This window comes from Leptonychotes weddellii, chromosome 13 (genome assembly GCF_054177405.1).
Source record: "Leptonychotes weddellii isolate Sample4059 chromosome 13, ASM5417740v2, whole genome shotgun sequence".
Taxonomy (NCBI): Eukaryota; Metazoa; Chordata; class Mammalia; order Carnivora; family Phocidae; genus Leptonychotes; species Leptonychotes weddellii.
The window spans coordinates 7,199,716-7,217,382 of record NC_138381.1 but is presented as its reverse complement, the minus strand read 5'-3'; the positions used below and the strand labels follow the sequence as shown (position 1 = coordinate 7,217,382).

Genomic DNA, 17,667 nt, shown 5'->3' with positions numbered 1-17,667 from the left:
CCTGGTGGTGGGTATTGAGGAGGGCACATTCTGCATGGAGCACTGGGTGTTATGCACAAACAATGAATCATGGAACGCTTCATCTAAAACTAATGATGTAATGTATGGGGATTAACATAAGAATAAAAAAATAAAAAAAATAAAAACAAAACTAATGATGTAATGTATGGTGATTAACATAACATTAAAAAAAAAAGCACACAATCAAAAAAAAAGAAAAACCTTAAAACTGTGGCATGGCAAACATACACTAACAAAGCAAAGAGGCAGGACAATCAGGAGAGGGATATATGAAAGATAGGAGACACAGCATAACATTTTCTAAGTGTAACGTGTTTCAGTATCAGTGACCAAAAAATCCCACAAATACCCCAACAGAAAAACAGGCAATGGACATTAAACATCAATTCACATAAGAACAAATACAAACAGAAAAATATGAAAAGGTATTTAATCTATGACAAATGAAAATTAAAACAATGCCATATTAATTTTTGCACATCAAATATGCATATATAAATGAAGAGAATGATGTGACCATTGCTAACAAGAGTGGGAGGAAATATGGATAGCCATATGCTGCTGCAGACGCATCAACGGGTAAGCATTTTCTATATGCAAGAGTTAAGCAATGTATATGAAAAATGTGACTTGTTGTATCCTCTGACCCAGCCAGGCTGCCTCAAGATATGTATCCTAAGAAGGAATAAATTTTGCCAAGTTAGCAAAGATCTGTTTTTTTGTTTGTTTGTTTGCCTGTTCTAAGCAGGCTCTATCCCCTGCATGGGGCCCGACTCAGGGCTTGAACTCAAGACCCTAAGATCAAGACCTGAGCTGAGAGCAAGAGTCGGACACCTAACCAACTGAGCCACCCAGGCGCGGCACAAAGATCTGGTTTTTAAGTGAGTAAATGTTTATCACAGCATTATTTTTATTAATTAAATTGGGAATTATCTGTATTCCCATATCTAGTGAACTGGTTCAATTAGTTTATTGTGGTAAATCCATGGGATGGGATACTCTGCTGCTCTTCAGTGGTTATGCAGATCTATATCCAGACATGTAAAATACCTATGATACATGAAGTGAAGAACTTTTTCCAACACACATATGCCCATAAAACTAAGACAGTGAGACAGCCATTCTGAAAAGCAGTAACTGGAGTAAAAGCCCACACCCTGCTTCTCACCTGGTTTTTGCATCGGCAGGGGCTCAGCAGGCTCTACTCAGGACTCCTTTGGCCACCGTCCTCTATCTTCCTGCTCCATTTATATCCTTTCTTCTCCTGCTGGTCTCAAGGTTTCAAAGAAATAAATACTTAAACATTTTCAGGCCTCCTGACCTCAAGGATCAGACCCCAGGAAAAACTAAGTTCCTCTTTGGGAATCTGTTCTAAGTGACCCCAGGAAGCAGCAGACAACCACACTCCATGGATAGACAGGGACTTATACACATTTACTATCTCTTCCCCCCCAGCCATCCAGACAGAGCTCATTCCTTTCTCCTCTATATCCCCTATTACTTCGTGCTGCTACTTGATAACATTTCCCTCTGCAATATGGTTAGTGAGAGCACAAGAGCGACCCTCATAAAGAAAAAGAGTGTGCGCTTTGCAGAGGACTTTTGTTCAAATCCCAATCCATCTTGGACTCGCTGCACGGCCTCCAGTCACCAGCACTTTGGTGGCCGTACAGACTGCCAAGCCATGGTGGAGCACCCAGACAGGCCAACTCCAAGCTCGTGTTACAGGGTCAAGGGCACCCCACCCTCAGCAGGGCCCAGGCAGGCTCCCTCAAGACACAAAGTGCTGGAAAGCTGATCTGGACTCTCACACTGTCGATACCAATGCATCCCAAGTAACTTACAGGAATTTTTATTTTCTGAAATAGCACAAAACATAGATGTGCTTCAGTTAAAACAGATACTTGCTAGATATTTTTATTGTAAATTTCTAAACTTTTCTTGTTGTCCTATGGTTGTTCCCCTGATTTGCTGGTGCCCTGAGGACAGTTTTGTCTGTAGTTGGGTAATGTAGCTCATATTTGAGCTGTTTAGTTAACATTTACACCACAATCACTGTCCCCGTAGTCTGTCACCATAGCAAGCGCCTGGATAAGGGAAGGTCTCCTGCCTCAGCTGCAGAATGCACTGCACTTTCTCGAATTTGAACTAGAAATAAAAGCAGTCTAATGTGAATAGGGCTGTATCTCTCAGGCTCCCTGGGATGGCCCCAACATACACCTGGTTGAACTGGTATATTTATCAATATCCCCACCCCCATTTCACTCTGGAGTGTCTTGGTTTGGATGATAAACTCTGTTCATCCTAAAAGCCACCCTAGTTAGTTGTGGGTTTAAAGCCCCATGTCCCAGGACACCCTTTAGTCCTGGACAAATGAGGACAAGTTGGTCACCACTGATACAACAGTGACCAAAACCACCTGGGTGTAAGAGCTCCCTAGGTCCTGGGGCTAGGTCTAGCCCACCTTCACTCCCGGTCAGCTCACTTGGGAGCTTGTGCTGTCTTTCCTACCCAGCCCTCAATCAGGATTACCTTTATCCATCAGAAAGCAACCAACAGGGCTGACTCTCAAAGAGGTAGGGCTAGAGTCCCCATCCTCCTCTTCCTGGCGCATGTGGCCTCTTTGAAAGGTTATAGACCTGTCCCAAAAGCCACCTGTGAAGGGCAGGCTAGGTAAGCCAGAACAACATCCCTTCTATTCTCTTACCTCAGGGTAATGGGAACCTACCCACTTGATATGTACCCACTCTGATCCTTCTGGAAGCAAAATCATGTCCTGGGGTGGCCCTCTCTTTTGTCCACTAGGTAAAGAAGGAGCCATCTCCTTTTTCAGAATGAACAGATGAACCAATATATAAATAAATACTTCATGTTCCTTCTAAATTGATGCCACACTTTATGTAAAAGTGTGCCTTTATTGTTTTCTATTTTGTGTCTGTCTCTGGACCTCCCACCTTGAATGTGAGTTCCTTGAGTGCAAAGACTTCCTTGCTCACTATTGGGTCAAAGCCCTCCTGGTTTGCCCAGAACCAAGCAGTGTCCCAGGACACAAGACTTTTGGTGCTAAAACCAGAACAGTCCCAGGCAAACCTGGATAGTTGGTCACCCTAGCTGTAACCCCAGTCCAATAGCAGTGCCTAGCCTGTAGCAGGCGTTCAATAAACAGTCCTGTAACTATAATCAGATCAACTCTTCCGCAAGTTTGTTTTCAGAATTAAAAGAGGGAGAAAAGGTGCTAAAAGGCACATCAGGACCTTGATAAATATGAGTGTCAGCTCACAGGGAGGGTGGATGCCTTTCTCCTACTGGGCTCTCATTCTGTCCTGGGAGGAGACAGGATGCTGTGGTTGACCACACATGTCAGCTCATCTCCTGGCCAAGCAGCACCATTTTCTTCTTCCATGGTAGACCCCTGTCTTTCTGGGGCTGGAACATGAGGCACTGCATCTACCAGACCCCTGCCAACAGGATTCCAAGTTAAATTTTGCCAGTGAAAGGTATTTGCATAAGATCTGGAAATCGAAAGAGAAGTAGGATTTCATTTCTATCGACTGACGTCACACTGTCTGTAAATGTGTTTACTGTCATCCTTTGGCAGTAGTGGGCAGCTGTGAGGGCTTTGCAGGTGGGAGGTGTGAAGCAGCCTCCCTGCCAGGATCTGTCTGGAAGTCTCCTGCATCTATGGGGGAGGCAGCCGTGAATGGGCCAGCAGGACCCTTGCTCCGTCTCCAAAGTCAGCAACATCGCATCTCCAACCATTCTTCCCTAGTCTCACCTCCTCTGACTTACCTCTCTGCTTCCCTCTTCCATTTTTATGGAGTCCATGATTGTACTGAGTCTACCTGGACAATTCAGGATAACCTCTGTAACTCAAAGTCTTTGACTTGAATCATATCTCTCTTTTGCCATAAAAGGTAACATACTCAGGTTCCAGGGATTGGGATAGAGACATCTTTGAGGGGCCATTAGTCTGCTGACCATGACAGCCAAATAGAGATTAACTGACTTCTTTTTTTCTTCCCAAAAGTATTGACTCTGGTTTATTCAGAACCTCTGTACTTGGCAAAAAAATAAACAGTATTATCTGGGAAAATTCACTCATGGTGTTCAGCGCCATGATATCCTGAGGGCTAATGGAAAAGATGATTTTGAGGAAAAGATAATAAAAAGCAGATATAGAAAGAAGAAAATTTTTAACTTTAAGTTAAGCAATACACAAATGCATACACACACATTTAATTTATTAACTAAAATACTAAGGCCTGTTCAATGTTTTTAGACTTGTTACCTTCTGGTAATTGTATTCTGGGCTCTAGTGGGTTCCCAAAGGTTAGGATCCAAAGGCACTATGCCAAAAAATAAGAAATAAGATGAAAACAAAATTGGGCTATATTCTAAGTCAAAGTCAAGTCCATAATTATGCATACAGTATGTTAACTCTTGAGGCCCTTGGGTGGCTCAGTTGGTTAAGCATCCAACTCTTGGTTTCGGCTCAGGCCATGACCTTGGGGTCATGGGACCTCATCAGGCTCTGCACTCAGTGTGGAGTCTGCTGGTGATTCTCTCTCCCTCTGCCCACCCTCCAACCCCTGCTCACGTGTGCTGAGTCTCCAAACAAACAAACAAACACTTTTTAAAAAAATCTTACACATTTGGCTTATCTTAAGTCATGTTACCAAGCTGCCCTCTTGCTTAAATCTTCTCTGCTATTGCAACCACATTTTCCCTTCTCCCATTCTTTAAGTTATGCTCGTTGATTTCTCAAAGGACCTTTACAATTCTTCCTTCTTGCACTGTTTCTCTCCTTCGTTCTGTGCACCAGCATGCCTTTCTCTCTCTTAATTTCCTCTGAGGAGCTATTCTACTACTTCAGTGCCCCAAATAAAAAGCTGAGATGTTCTCAAAGTTTGAAGTTGCATCATGGGCATAATTCTCTTTGTAGTGTAACTGCATAATCAGGTCGCTCCTTTATCAATACTGATCAGATTTCAGTTTTTTGCATAAACAGACTGCAACACTTTATTTTCCTGCACTTGTTAAAACCAGAAATTTAAATATTTATTATTTTTTAACTACAATGCCAAAATTATCTGGCTTACCCATTAATATCCAGGACAGACTTCATTCCTGGTGACTACAAAATCCATTTCCCTAATGCCAAGGCTCAACCTTGTTACCTTTGAGTGTTTTTTTTTTTTTAACCCCTCGTATTCAGGCACCAAATACTGAAGAGTCCAAGAAAATATTTTTAAAAGCAATCTCTCCACTGGCACTCTCACCATGCTGGTCCTGAAAGCATTCAATGGGGGACCACAGATTCACCTGCCCGTAACTCATCCTACAACTGCCCTTGGGTTCACTTTCCTAATAATGACTTTCTGAGTATGGGTGCTTTCCTGACCGTCTCACTTCATCCTTCAACTACAAGCATCATAGGTAACAACTACTGGATGGTTACTATGTGCCTTGTATGTCTCTAACACTTTACATGTTTCATTCATTAAAGCTTTCTAAAATCCTAGAGAATAGGAATTGTTACTATTCTCACATTACATTTGAGAAAACTGAGGCACACAGTGGTTAAGCAATTTCTCCAATGTTCCCCACACCTTCTAGGTGAGCAAAACCAGGATTTGAATCAAGATATTTGACTACAGAGCCCACACTCTTCACCTCCACACCTCATTGCCATCATGGGAGGCAGATTTACTCCCTATTCAACAGATAATGAAATGTTCCTTCAGCTGCTAGGAAACCTGCCTAAAGTTCCATATGTCAGAGCCACCATAGCATACTGAATTTCTTCTATAATACTCCCCATATCAGAAATTTTCATTGGAAAAATTTCCTATGGCAATGTTCCCCGAAGTGCATCTTCCCATTACCACAGGCATTATGGAAAAGGTAGATTTTGTGGATAAACTGGATTGGGAAACTTTATACACTTTATTCCCCTTTTGGAAATATAGAGATCACTCAATGAAGCATATTAAAGGCTCTGACAAGTCCAATAATAAAGAAGCCTATTAAACTTAGTTTAACCCAGTTTCTCAAACTAGTAGGGACCATGAAATTACATTTTTACGTCTCCGCTATTACCATATGTCACAGAACGTACTTCGGACAATGCCATGCACTAGACTCAAATCTAAACACCCTGGCTTTCATTTGTAAGACTTGGCTAAGTCTTACAGAGTCTACTCCCTTCTTTACCTGTCCAAAGTAACTTCTCATTTGAAAACCAAATCAATATAGTTCAATATATCAACAAGTTAAAGAAGAAAAATCATGTGATCCTATTGATTGACATGGAAAAAGCATCTAACAAAATTTAACACTCACCCGCAATAAAAACCCTTAGCAAATTAGGAAAAAAGGGAAATCACCTCAACTTAATAAAGATCATCTGCAAAAAAGCTAGAAGGACTAAATGTTCTCCCCTAAAATTGAGGAAAATACAAGGAAGTCTGCTTTCCATGCTACTATGCAACATAATATTAGATGCTCTAGTCACTGCAATATGGCAATAAGGGAATAAAAGGCATATCGATTAGAAAGGAAGAAAAAAAACCTTGACAAGTGCAGATGACATGATTATCCATGTAGCAAACTCAAGAAATCTACAAAATTTTCTAGAATAAGTGAGTTCAGCAAGTTATTAGTAAACAAGGATTAACACCTAAAAACCAACAGCACTTTCATAGGTTAACAATAAAATAGGGAAACCACAATTTAAAACATAATGCCATTTCCAAATCAATACCAAATAAAATAAAAGACCTCAGTGTGTGGTATATCCATACCATGGAACACTACTCAGCAATAAAAAGGATCAAACTATTGATACACACAAAAACCTGGATGAATCTCCAGGGAATCATGCTGAGTAAAAAAAAAATCCAATCCCAAAAGTTACATAATGAATGTATTCCATTTATATAACATTCTTGAAATGACAAAATTTAAGAAATTCAGAAACTTTAGAACAGGTTAGAGGTTGCCAGAAGTTAAAAATAGAAAGTGATGTGGGAGAGAAGTGCCTCTGTAGGTTGTCACAGGCAATAGGAAGGATCCTCATCATGTTCGAACTGTGTAGTATCTTGACTCTCATGGTAGATATGATAACCTACATAGATGATAAAATTGTATAGAACTTAATGCAGTGTTCTTTTATTAATATGATAGGCTATGCAGCTTAGTACAATAGAACAATACATATGTGCAACCCCACACAAATGAGTACAAGTAAAAGCTAGGAAAAGCTGAATAATATAGTAGGTTATACCAATGTCAAAATCCTGGTTGAGATATTGTACTATATTGTGTAAGATGTTAACATTAGGGGAAAGTGGGTAAAGAATATACGAAATCTCTCTGTATTATTTCTTAGAACTGCATGTGAATCTGCAATTATCTCAATAAAAATTTCAAGTTGTTCTCTCAACCATTCTCTTTTAACCTCTGTGGTTTTACATTAAAATCCCTCCGGTCCTGGTGAACTCCTGCTTCCTTATATCCCTCATGATGAGGAGAGACAAGGGGGCTGGAGGGGGCAGTTGCCAGCTTGTAGGAAGTGTCTACACTTCCTGTAGGAAGTGTCTCACAGCTGCAGGAGAACTCAGGGAGGCTGCGAGAAGGTAGGCCACAGCCTAGCAGCCTCTCCTACAACACCTAGAGGAGGACAGGCCTCCCCTATACTCCCAGGGCGGGTAGGGTAGGGGGAAGGGTAAGGCAATGCCCCAACAGAGGAATTTGGAAGGAGCTAACTACATATGCATTTATTCTTTGACCCACCAATTATACTTCTAGAAATCTGCTCTGAATATATACCTCTGCAAGTACAAATCAACATAGGAACAGGTTTTTAACAACTGTGGCATTATTTGTAACAGCAAAACATCACAAACTTAGTACTCATCCATGAGAAACTGTATAATGGAGTACTAAGAAGAATGAGGAAGATACCTCTGAACTCATATAGTGATTTCCAGGATATACATTTTTTAAAGAATTTATTTATTTATCTGAGAGAGAGAGAGAGAAATCTTGCACAAGCAGGGGGAAGGGCAGAGGGACAAGCAGACTCCCTGCCCAGCAGGGAGCCCGACACAGGACTCCATCCCAGGACCCCGAGATCATGACCTGAGCTGAAGTCAGATGCTTAACCTACTGAGCCACCTAGGCACCCCCAGGATATTTTTAATGAAAAAAGTACAAAAGAGTATGTATAACATGCTGCCCTTTCTGTTAAAAAAGAAGGGATAATTTAAATATATGTATATACACATTATATATATATATATTTATATATGTAAATATATATTATGTGTATATATATTATATATATAATGTATATATACTTCCTTTTCTTGCAGAGAGAAACAGAAGAGATAAATTGTACACCAATGACAATATTTATATGTGGGGTTGGTAAGAAGCAGTTGGGGGTGTATAGATAGGAAGGAGACTTCTCTGAGTCTACCTTCTTCTTATAAGATTTTGACTTTTGAATTATGTGTATTTTTATATATTCAAAAGAAAAAATTAAATGAAAGGATGAAAGAAATCAAACTAAAACTACTACAAACAAAAAAATTGACCTAAGTGTACATTAAATATACAACCTGGCTGTAAGCTTTGTTACTAGGGCTGTTATTATAAACACCAAAATAATTGCAAAAAAAAAAAAATCAAACTTAGTCATAAAGTTGAACCAACTTGCTTGGTGCACTCAAGTGATTCTGAAACTTTGTTCACGTTGGAGGACAGAGGAAATAAGAAGATATATTTACTCTGATGTTGTAGGGAACCAGGGTTCTCACTATGAGGAGGAGAAATACAAAATAAGGAAAGGGGAAAGGAGAAGAACTCTGCTCCTAAGCTAACAGTACAGTTAGAGTAATAGTGAACTCATGTTCCCTGGCTCTGTCCCCTGAAAGGGCCCGGAAGCAGTGACAGGCCAGCAGCTATGCACAAAGCTACCCACCCTCTCAACTTGCTTTCAAGATCTCATTCCCTATAAAGAAACCAGGGCTCCTTGAGAAACTGCTGATAGCAGCCCCGGGACAGGGAAATATAAGGCCACACTCTAATCCTCTCCAGGCACAGACAAAACCAAGTCCCTGCACAAACCACAACAATCACCAAAACCCTCTCCCAGGTGACCCAAGCAACTGCTGTGTCTGCACCAAGGATGGCTTTAGCTTCTCCCCACTGTCCCTCCTCCTGTCATGAGGTCCCCCGCACCCAATCCGGAGCAAACCCCCACTTCCTTGACATCCCCCTATCTCATAGCACAAGTTAAATTCCACAGTCAGGCCACGCTAACAGTTCTTGCTGCAATGCCCTGCCCGTTGCCACGGCATGTGGTCTCCCTGACTGCTGCAAGCGATCTCCCTTCCTGACTCTCACACTGCAGGCCGTGCTTCTAGTCTTGTATGAGGGCTGCCAACACCACCCCATCCCCCCCCATGAGATAAGGCACGTTGTACGTATATGTACTGAAGCACCTTTTGTCGATGATTGAGCTGGACCACATTTCTAGAAGCTTAGAAACTTGCTCTACCCTGTGCCTCCTCACCTGGCCTCTGCTGGTCCCTAGAAACAATCATTCTCAAATCTTCTGGCTGTTTTTCTTATGCCATATCCCTAAATAATATGCCTATTCTGTTACTTCTTGATTTACCTGTTTTAAACATTATCTCTTACCTTCCTTCAGCATATTATCTCTCTTGTACATATGAAGAAAAAATTTACTCAAACAGAGGAAAATGAAATGATAATTGCTTGATTTTTTTGAAATGCTGAAGCATTTTCTCATAAACCTGTTTGACCCTCATCTGACACTCTTGGGAAATGTAACTTTACTTTGTTCACCAAATATTCAATAAATAATCCAGTTGATGAAGGGGTTTTCCTTCACATACATCCATATTCACTTCTTCCTCCTATCCTTCCAACATATGACAATATGAGTCTTTAAAACTGACCACCAGGATTGACATCATTATAATTATACAAATGCTCATCATTCCTTTCTTGTACAATTTCTTTTGCCAGGTGACGCCCCACCCCCTCTCAAAGGTAGAAAATCCCCTTTTCTGGGCCAGTGTCCTCTCTATGAAGCACCATGCTCTTGACTCCCCCTGAACCTATCCCAACGTGGTTTTGCATTCAAGTTCCACAGCGGGGATGGGAGGAGCCTCTGCTGATGACCAGGGACCATCGTGGTGCCCCACACAGCCTCCCACAGCATCTCTGTAAGTGATCTGAGGCAGCCTGAGCTTGAGTCTGTTGAAATGCTCATCTCACCCACTCATCTGTGTTCAGTGTTGAGGAGAGGCTGGATTTACACAATCCAGCCTCACTATTCAAGCAAATCTGGCATTAGATAGGACATTAATTCCTTCCCTCTTGTATCATCACTGGATCAAAGCAAAGAACTTACACCATTTTTATGTGAGCTATGTAGGTACACTTTTATCCTTATTTTGGAGAGCTCGAAATACGTTAGCATCATTGTTTATTTGATTATATAACCAGATACTGAGGCACCACTTAGTGACCCACAGAATGAGGGCAGGTTAGTTTTCTGAATCTAATGCTCTGAGGCCCTTGAAGAGGAAGTGGGGGTAGACAGTGAGGAAGAGCCCATTCTTGACAGTGTTCTGGGAACTAGCTGTTACAAAACACACTCAGTGATGCTGTAATTTTGACAAGGTCAGTGGATATGAGTGCAAAATTATTCCTCCTGAAAATGTGGAAACATTTCAGAAGAGACAAACATGAACCTTTAAGTAGCATATTTTATTCCTTTTCCAACTCAATCCTTTTTCTGTTCATTATTTCTCAATTTCTGTAACTTCTCCATAAAAATCTATAGACAAGATGACCCCCCAAAAATTCTCTAAATTACATGTAGTGATTCTCCGCAGTGTGTGTATCATGCCGGGACTGTTGTCAGTGACTGAGGTTGTGTGATTCCGGCCATGCCAACTTGAGCAAACCACAGTTATGGGGATGGCATGGAAACATTAATGTCTCTGGGAGAGGCCACTACTTAGCTTTAAAAGGATGTGAGAAATCAGGCTTCGAGGGAGGCTGATGGATAGTGGAAAGGAACAGTAGGAATGAGATGCTGGTTTACAAGTAGACCCAGGTCTTCCCACTACAGACAATAAGTGAAGTCAGAGGAGGTGATATGACATCTTGGGGAAAGTACACAGAGGAAAGAGGGCTGAAGAATGTTTATAGCAAAACTAAACCAAATGTGACACCAAACCAAAATGTAAACCCCAAATTCTAAAGGGTCCTTGAAAGTTCAGAAGACAGATCTTATGGTGGGTTCAAATTCTCAGAAATGAGAACTAGTTCGTAACTGAGCGTAAGTAAAAGTGAAACCCTTGTCAAAAATGTTTTCAATTTAACTACCATTCTAGAATGGTATCTGGATGAGAAATATTATTTATTCTCTATTTATTCTCTTCTATAAAGTACCATAAAAGTATGCTAAAAAAAAGATCTGGAGACTAAATAATAAACACTTAGCTATCCTAAAATGCTAGAAGAATAATATTAAGGATCAATCACACACACACACACACAAACTCATACTGAATTCAAATACATGAAACATCTGACCTAATAAATCAGGCAAAGGGAAGGAAATTAGTGACTGCTGTTGAGGACTTGAGATCTATAGTTCTCTGAATATGGAATAGAAACAGATTGGCAGTCATTTTCTTTTCAATTTAATAACCGCATTAACTCAATCTATGCTTTTATCAGCTCTAAACAGAGGGGAGACAGACCTTTAACTTTCACTGGGCCATAGAATGATAACACACAATTCAGACTTCTCAGAGAGTGAGGTCATGATTGAATGTTTGGCATCTAACTGTAAAACTAGCTTCAAGATGCCTGTACAACCAGAAATAGCCTACTTGTGGGAGCCAACGGACATTCAATCTGGGGTGGGTGCCACAGCCCAGGACAAGGTGATGGGGTCCAAGTAAGAGAATCTGCAGGTGAGGGCAGCCCTGCATGCAGCTCTGGAGTCTGAGCCATGTGCAGAGGCTTCTGCACAAGAACATGGTCCAGCCCCGCTCAGGACATCAGAGCCCAAGCAATGATGGAGCCTGAAAAGGGTGTTAAGTGATCGATTTGAAGGTGTATGTTGCTTGGTATCAATCCTTCTCTGTCTCTAGGTCTCTTCTCTGAACTCTGATTTATAGATAGATAGATAGATAGATAGATAGATAGATAGATAGATAGATATAGATATAGATAGCCATGATGTGTGTGTGTGTGTTCACGTGCGTGTGTGTGTTTCGTGTGAGGGAGGGGTCCACTTTCTCCTGCTCTAGAGGATACTGGGGTTCAAATCCACATAATTCCAAGTCCATCCAGACCAAACCTCTTTCATGTCTACTCTTCTCCTTTGAGATTCTGGTACTTTTATACCTCCTGTGGCTTTGTCTGAATATAAGTTCAAATAGTACTACTTTTCTAATTTCAGAAATAACCCAAATGCAATGGTGAGCTGAGCTAGTTTTAAGATGCCCACAGAAGTCAATACTAACTGTACAGCAAGTGATCTTTTCAGCATTAGGGTCTAGAGCCAGGTAGAGTGAACCACCTCACCCACTGGACTCTAAGAGCACACAGCTATTGTATTTGCCATGTCCACTAGCAAGTAATGTGTGTACGTGTTGGTCCCTGCCCTGACGGCCGCAAGCTGGCTATCCGGGAGCTCAGTGTCTCACAGCTTTGTGGCCCAGGCCCAGAACACAGTAAGCGTTCAATAAATGTGTGTCGCACTGATACACAGCTAAGCCTGGGAAAATGCACAGCAGCCAAGAACATGGCAATTTTTTTTTTTGAGATTTGAGACAATGAAGCTCAGAATTCCAGGTATGTTTAAATAACAGTGAAATCTGAGAGGTTCTTTCTAAATTATGACAGCAGGTCAAAGGCTTTAACAATTTTTTTTTCAATTAAGAAAATGTTGGCAGTGGGAGACTTTTTTTTTTTTTCCAGAAACATACCATTTCTATCTTTTCTACCAAATTATTTCTGTTTGTTTCCAAATCTTGCATTAAATAATGCTTTTCTCCTATGCTATTCATATGAGACTGGAATGAGACTAGAACAGTCTTAAATTGAACAGTCTATCAGACACTTGCAAACCATATGAATATATATTATCAAGTTTCATTCTGTGCATTTGTAACCTGTGAACTTCTTTAAAACCCAACACACATTATACAGTTTAAAAGGTAAACTAAAGAATTGATTGTACAGAATCAATGAAATAAAAAGCTCAAGTGACTATTTTTGCAGTTTACAGTTCAAAAGGAAAAGAAAATATTCCACTCTCGGTGCATGTATCAAATCTCACCCCCAAACCCTGGTCAGTCCCTGTGAACAAGGGTGCATGATGAGCGAAGTTTGGGTCATGCCTGCCATAGTCACTAGAATCACTATGATTCCAATAAATGCTGATGGGAAAACTGGATATCCATGTGCAAAAGAATGAAGTTGGGACTCCTACTTTATACTGCTCACAAAAATTAACTCAAAATGAATTAAGGGCTTAAACGTAAGACTTGAAATCATAAAACTTGTAGAAGAAAACACAGGGAAAAAGCTCCTTGACTTTGGTCCTGGCAATTTTTTGGAAATGACACCACAAGCACAAGCAACAAAAGCAAATTTCAGTAAGGGGGACTACATCACAGTAAAAAGCTTCTGCACAGCAAAATAAATGATCGACAAGATAAAAACACACCTTACCTAATAGGAGAAAATATTTGCAAACATATACCTGATAAGGGGTCTATTTCCAAAACATCCAAGGAATTCATACAACTCAACAGCAAAAAAAAAAAAACAATCTGACTAAAAAATAGGCAGAGGCGGGCGCCTGGGTGGCTCAGTTGATTAAGCGTCTGCCTTCGGTTCAGGTCATGATCTCAGGGTCCTGGGGTCATGCCCCATATCAGGCTCCCTGCTTGGCGGGGAGTCTGCTTCTCCCTCTACCCCTTCCCCCTACTTGTGTTCTCTCTCTCTCATGCTCTCTCTCTCTCAAATAAAATCTTTAAAAAAAAAAATAGGCAGAGAACACGAATAGATATTTTCCTAAAGAAGACACACAGATGGCCAAAAAAGACATGAAAAGGTGCTCAACATCACTCATCACCAGGAAAATACAAATCAAAACCACAATGAGCTCACCTCACACTTCTGAGAATGGCTATTACCAAAAAGAAAAGAGATAGCAAGTGCTGGTGAGGATGGAGAGAAAAGAGAACCCTTGTACACTCCTGGTGGTAAGTTGGTACAGCCGTGCTGGAAAATAGTACGGAGGTTCTCAAAAAATTAAGACTAGAACTACCATATAATCCCGCAATTCCACTTCCGGGTATATATCGAAAAATAAAACCACTATCTTGAAGAGATATCTGCACTGCAGCATTTTTCACAATAGCCCAGATATGGAAACAAACTAAATGTTCATTGACCAATGAATGGATAAAGAAAATGTGTGCATGGGTTATGTATATCATAATATATCTAAACATATACATCATACACACAGTGGAATATTAGTCCGTCTTAAAAAGAAAAGAAATCCTGCAGTAGGAGACAACATGGATGAACTTGAGAACATTATTCTAAGGAAAATAAGCCAGTCACAGAACAAAAACTGCCCTTATCTGAAGTACTAAAGTACTCAAACACGTAGAAGCAGAAAGTGGAATGGTGACTGCCCGGAGCTGAGAGGAGAGGAAAATGGGGAATTGCTGTTTCATGGGTATAATGTTTCAAGATGAAATAATTCTAGAGATCTGCTGTACAAAACTGTCCTTATATTCAACAAAACTGTATTTTATACTTAAAAAATTTGTTAGGAGAGTAGATCTCATGGTATGTGCTTTTTTACCATAATTTAAAAAAAAATTCTATTACTCAGATCCATCCAGATTGCTGGATATCATTGTTCATTTCCACTGCTGCAGAATATCCCATTGCATAAATGTAAATATGTCAACTGTTTATTCACGGACTGTCCCACTGATGAGCACTGGAAGGTTCCCAGTTTTTATTCATGTAAAGAACACTGGTATTAACACTTTTACGTATCTCTCGATGCTCATGTTCAAGAGTATTTCTTAGGGACATACCTTGGAGTAAAACTGCTATGTTTTTGTTAATGCTCAACTCTAGGAAGCAATGCCAAAATGTTTTTGCGAAGTGACTGTGACTATTTACACTCCCCCAGCAATGTATAAAATACCCCTGTGGATTTATATCTTCTCCAACATTTGTTTTTGTCAGACTTTTTACTTTTTATCAGCCTGATTGCAGTCTTGATTTCTATTCCCCTAAATGAAAATGATGTTGAAAACTTTTTTATATGTGTACTGGCCATATGAGTTTCCTTTTCTTTCAAATGGCTGCTCATGAATCTTGCCTATTTTTCCAATGGATTGTTTTATTTACTGATTTGTAAAAGTTCTTTATATATATATACACATATATATACTATAATAGTATATATATATACATATAGTATAGTGTATATATAGTTATTATATATATAATAGTACATATATACACTATTGATATTGATATTAACACACAATGATACTACTGATGTATACTATTGATATTAATGGATATTAATAGTATACATACTATTGATATTAATATCCATTATCTGTATCATATGATGCAAACATTTCCTCCCAGTTTATAACTTACCTTTTCAATTTCTTTATGATGCTTTTTTAGTTAACAAATGTCTTAATTTTTTATATACTAAAATGTGTTAATCTTATTATATCCAGTGCTTTTTTTAAAACTCTTGTTGAAGAAATCTTTCCTAGCCCAAGTTCTAAGACACAGCAATATTTTCTACTAAGAGTGTTAACATTCTGTCTGTGGCATATCAGTCCCTAATCACTTGGAACTTATTTCTACATATGTTGTGAAGAAGGAATCCAACTTCATTTTTTCCCATACGGATAACTTTTTTTTATCCTATTAATCAAATTGTCCCTCCTTTCTCCATTATTGATTTGTGCCACTTTAGTCACATATCAAACTTCCATAAATATGCTTTGCATATCCCTCAACCTATATCAGACAGTGTTAATTACCATAATTTCATATTAAGTTCTGACACCTGGGGTAAGATAAATCCTTTCATCTTGCTACTCCTCTTCAAAAATGTCCTGGCTAACTCAGATATTTATTCTTTCATAGAGACTTCAGAATAACTTCATCAAATTCTACCAGAATTACCCTGTTGAAATTTTGACTGGAATTGTTTATTAAATCTCTCCATCAATTTGAAAAGAATAGACACTGACCTTGGAAGTTACAATGTATCATTTGTACCATAGAATCAGAGATCCACATCCCCAGGGGAGAAATATCAAAGTTGCTTTTTAAGAAAAACAAAAAAAGTGGGATAGGACAAACTGCTGTGGCTATCTTTGGAAAATATAATCTGCCACATAAGTCTCCCTGTCTATTCACATGGTATTGCTCTACATTCCTATGTCTTTAAAAATATGCCTTAATAACATTTTTAATTTTCCCCGTGGAGATGGTACATGTTTTTAGTTAGATTTAGTACTCAGTACATTATATTCTCCATTATTATTGTCAATTAGGTCTTCTCTTCAAATGTTTTTAGTTGCTTGTAATGTAAAGAAATGCAACTGATCTTGAATCTTGCTCAATGCTGCAGATAATGATACTTTTATTTCTCCTTTCTAATCTCTAAGATTTAGTATATTTTTCGTATCTTACTGCACTACATACGATCTTTAATAAAATTGGAATAGAAATAGTAATAGCAGGTCTCCTTGTGGCATTCCTTAATTGCAGGGAAATATATACATCTACTGTTTTTCCATTTAGAATGATGGTGCTCTATGTTTTTTTACATAATCCTTCCTGGTTAAGGAATTCCCTTCTACTTCTAATTCGCCAAGAGATTTTATCATCAATTATAATAGAATACTTTAAGTACTTTTTCTACATCTACTAAGAATTTAGATTTTTTTATATACTGTTTGATTTGCTAATAATGTCATTTAGAATTTTTGCCTATATTCATGAGAGAAATGGGCCTATACTTTTCCATTCTCATACTGTCTTGGTTTGGTTTTGGTATCATGATTATACTTGCCTCATAGATTGAACTGGTATTCTTCCCTCTTTTGATATAATTACAAAAGTTTGAATAAAATTGGGATTGTCCTAGGAATGTTTGTTAGAATTTGCCTATAAAACCAACTGCCTTGTGTTTTCTTTGGGGGAAGATTATAATCACTACTTTAACTGCTTTAATAGCTACAGGACTACTGAAGTTTATTACTTTTGAGGTCAATTATAATTATATTATTCCAAGAATTTGTCCATTACATTTATGCTTTCAAATTTGATAGTCTAGAATTGTTGGTAATATTCTAGTAGTGTATCTCTTTAATTTCTACTTCATTTCTACTTACGTCCCCCTTTACATTCATTATAGCGTTGGTGTCCTTTTGCTTTTTCAGTTGATCATTTTTGGCAGAAATTTGTCTATTTAAAAAAAAACACAAAGTTTTTGCTTTGTTGATGTTCTGTATT

At 39.1% G+C, this 17,667-nt stretch overlaps 1 protein-coding gene across 3 annotated transcripts in view; it reads right to left on the bottom strand.

Moving 5' to 3' along the window:
• Positions 1-7,928, bottom strand: part of CD226 (CD226 molecule) — an 89,670-nt gene extending 81,742 nt beyond the window's left edge. For all 3 annotated transcript variants that reach the window (XM_006727092.3, XM_081801044.1, XM_081801045.1), the window contains exon 1: positions 1,190-7,928. The gene's annotated coding sequence lies outside the window, so the exon portion shown is untranslated. The remainder of the gene's footprint in view (positions 1-1,189) is intronic.
• Between the last annotated feature and the right edge of the window lie 9,739 nt (positions 7,929-17,667).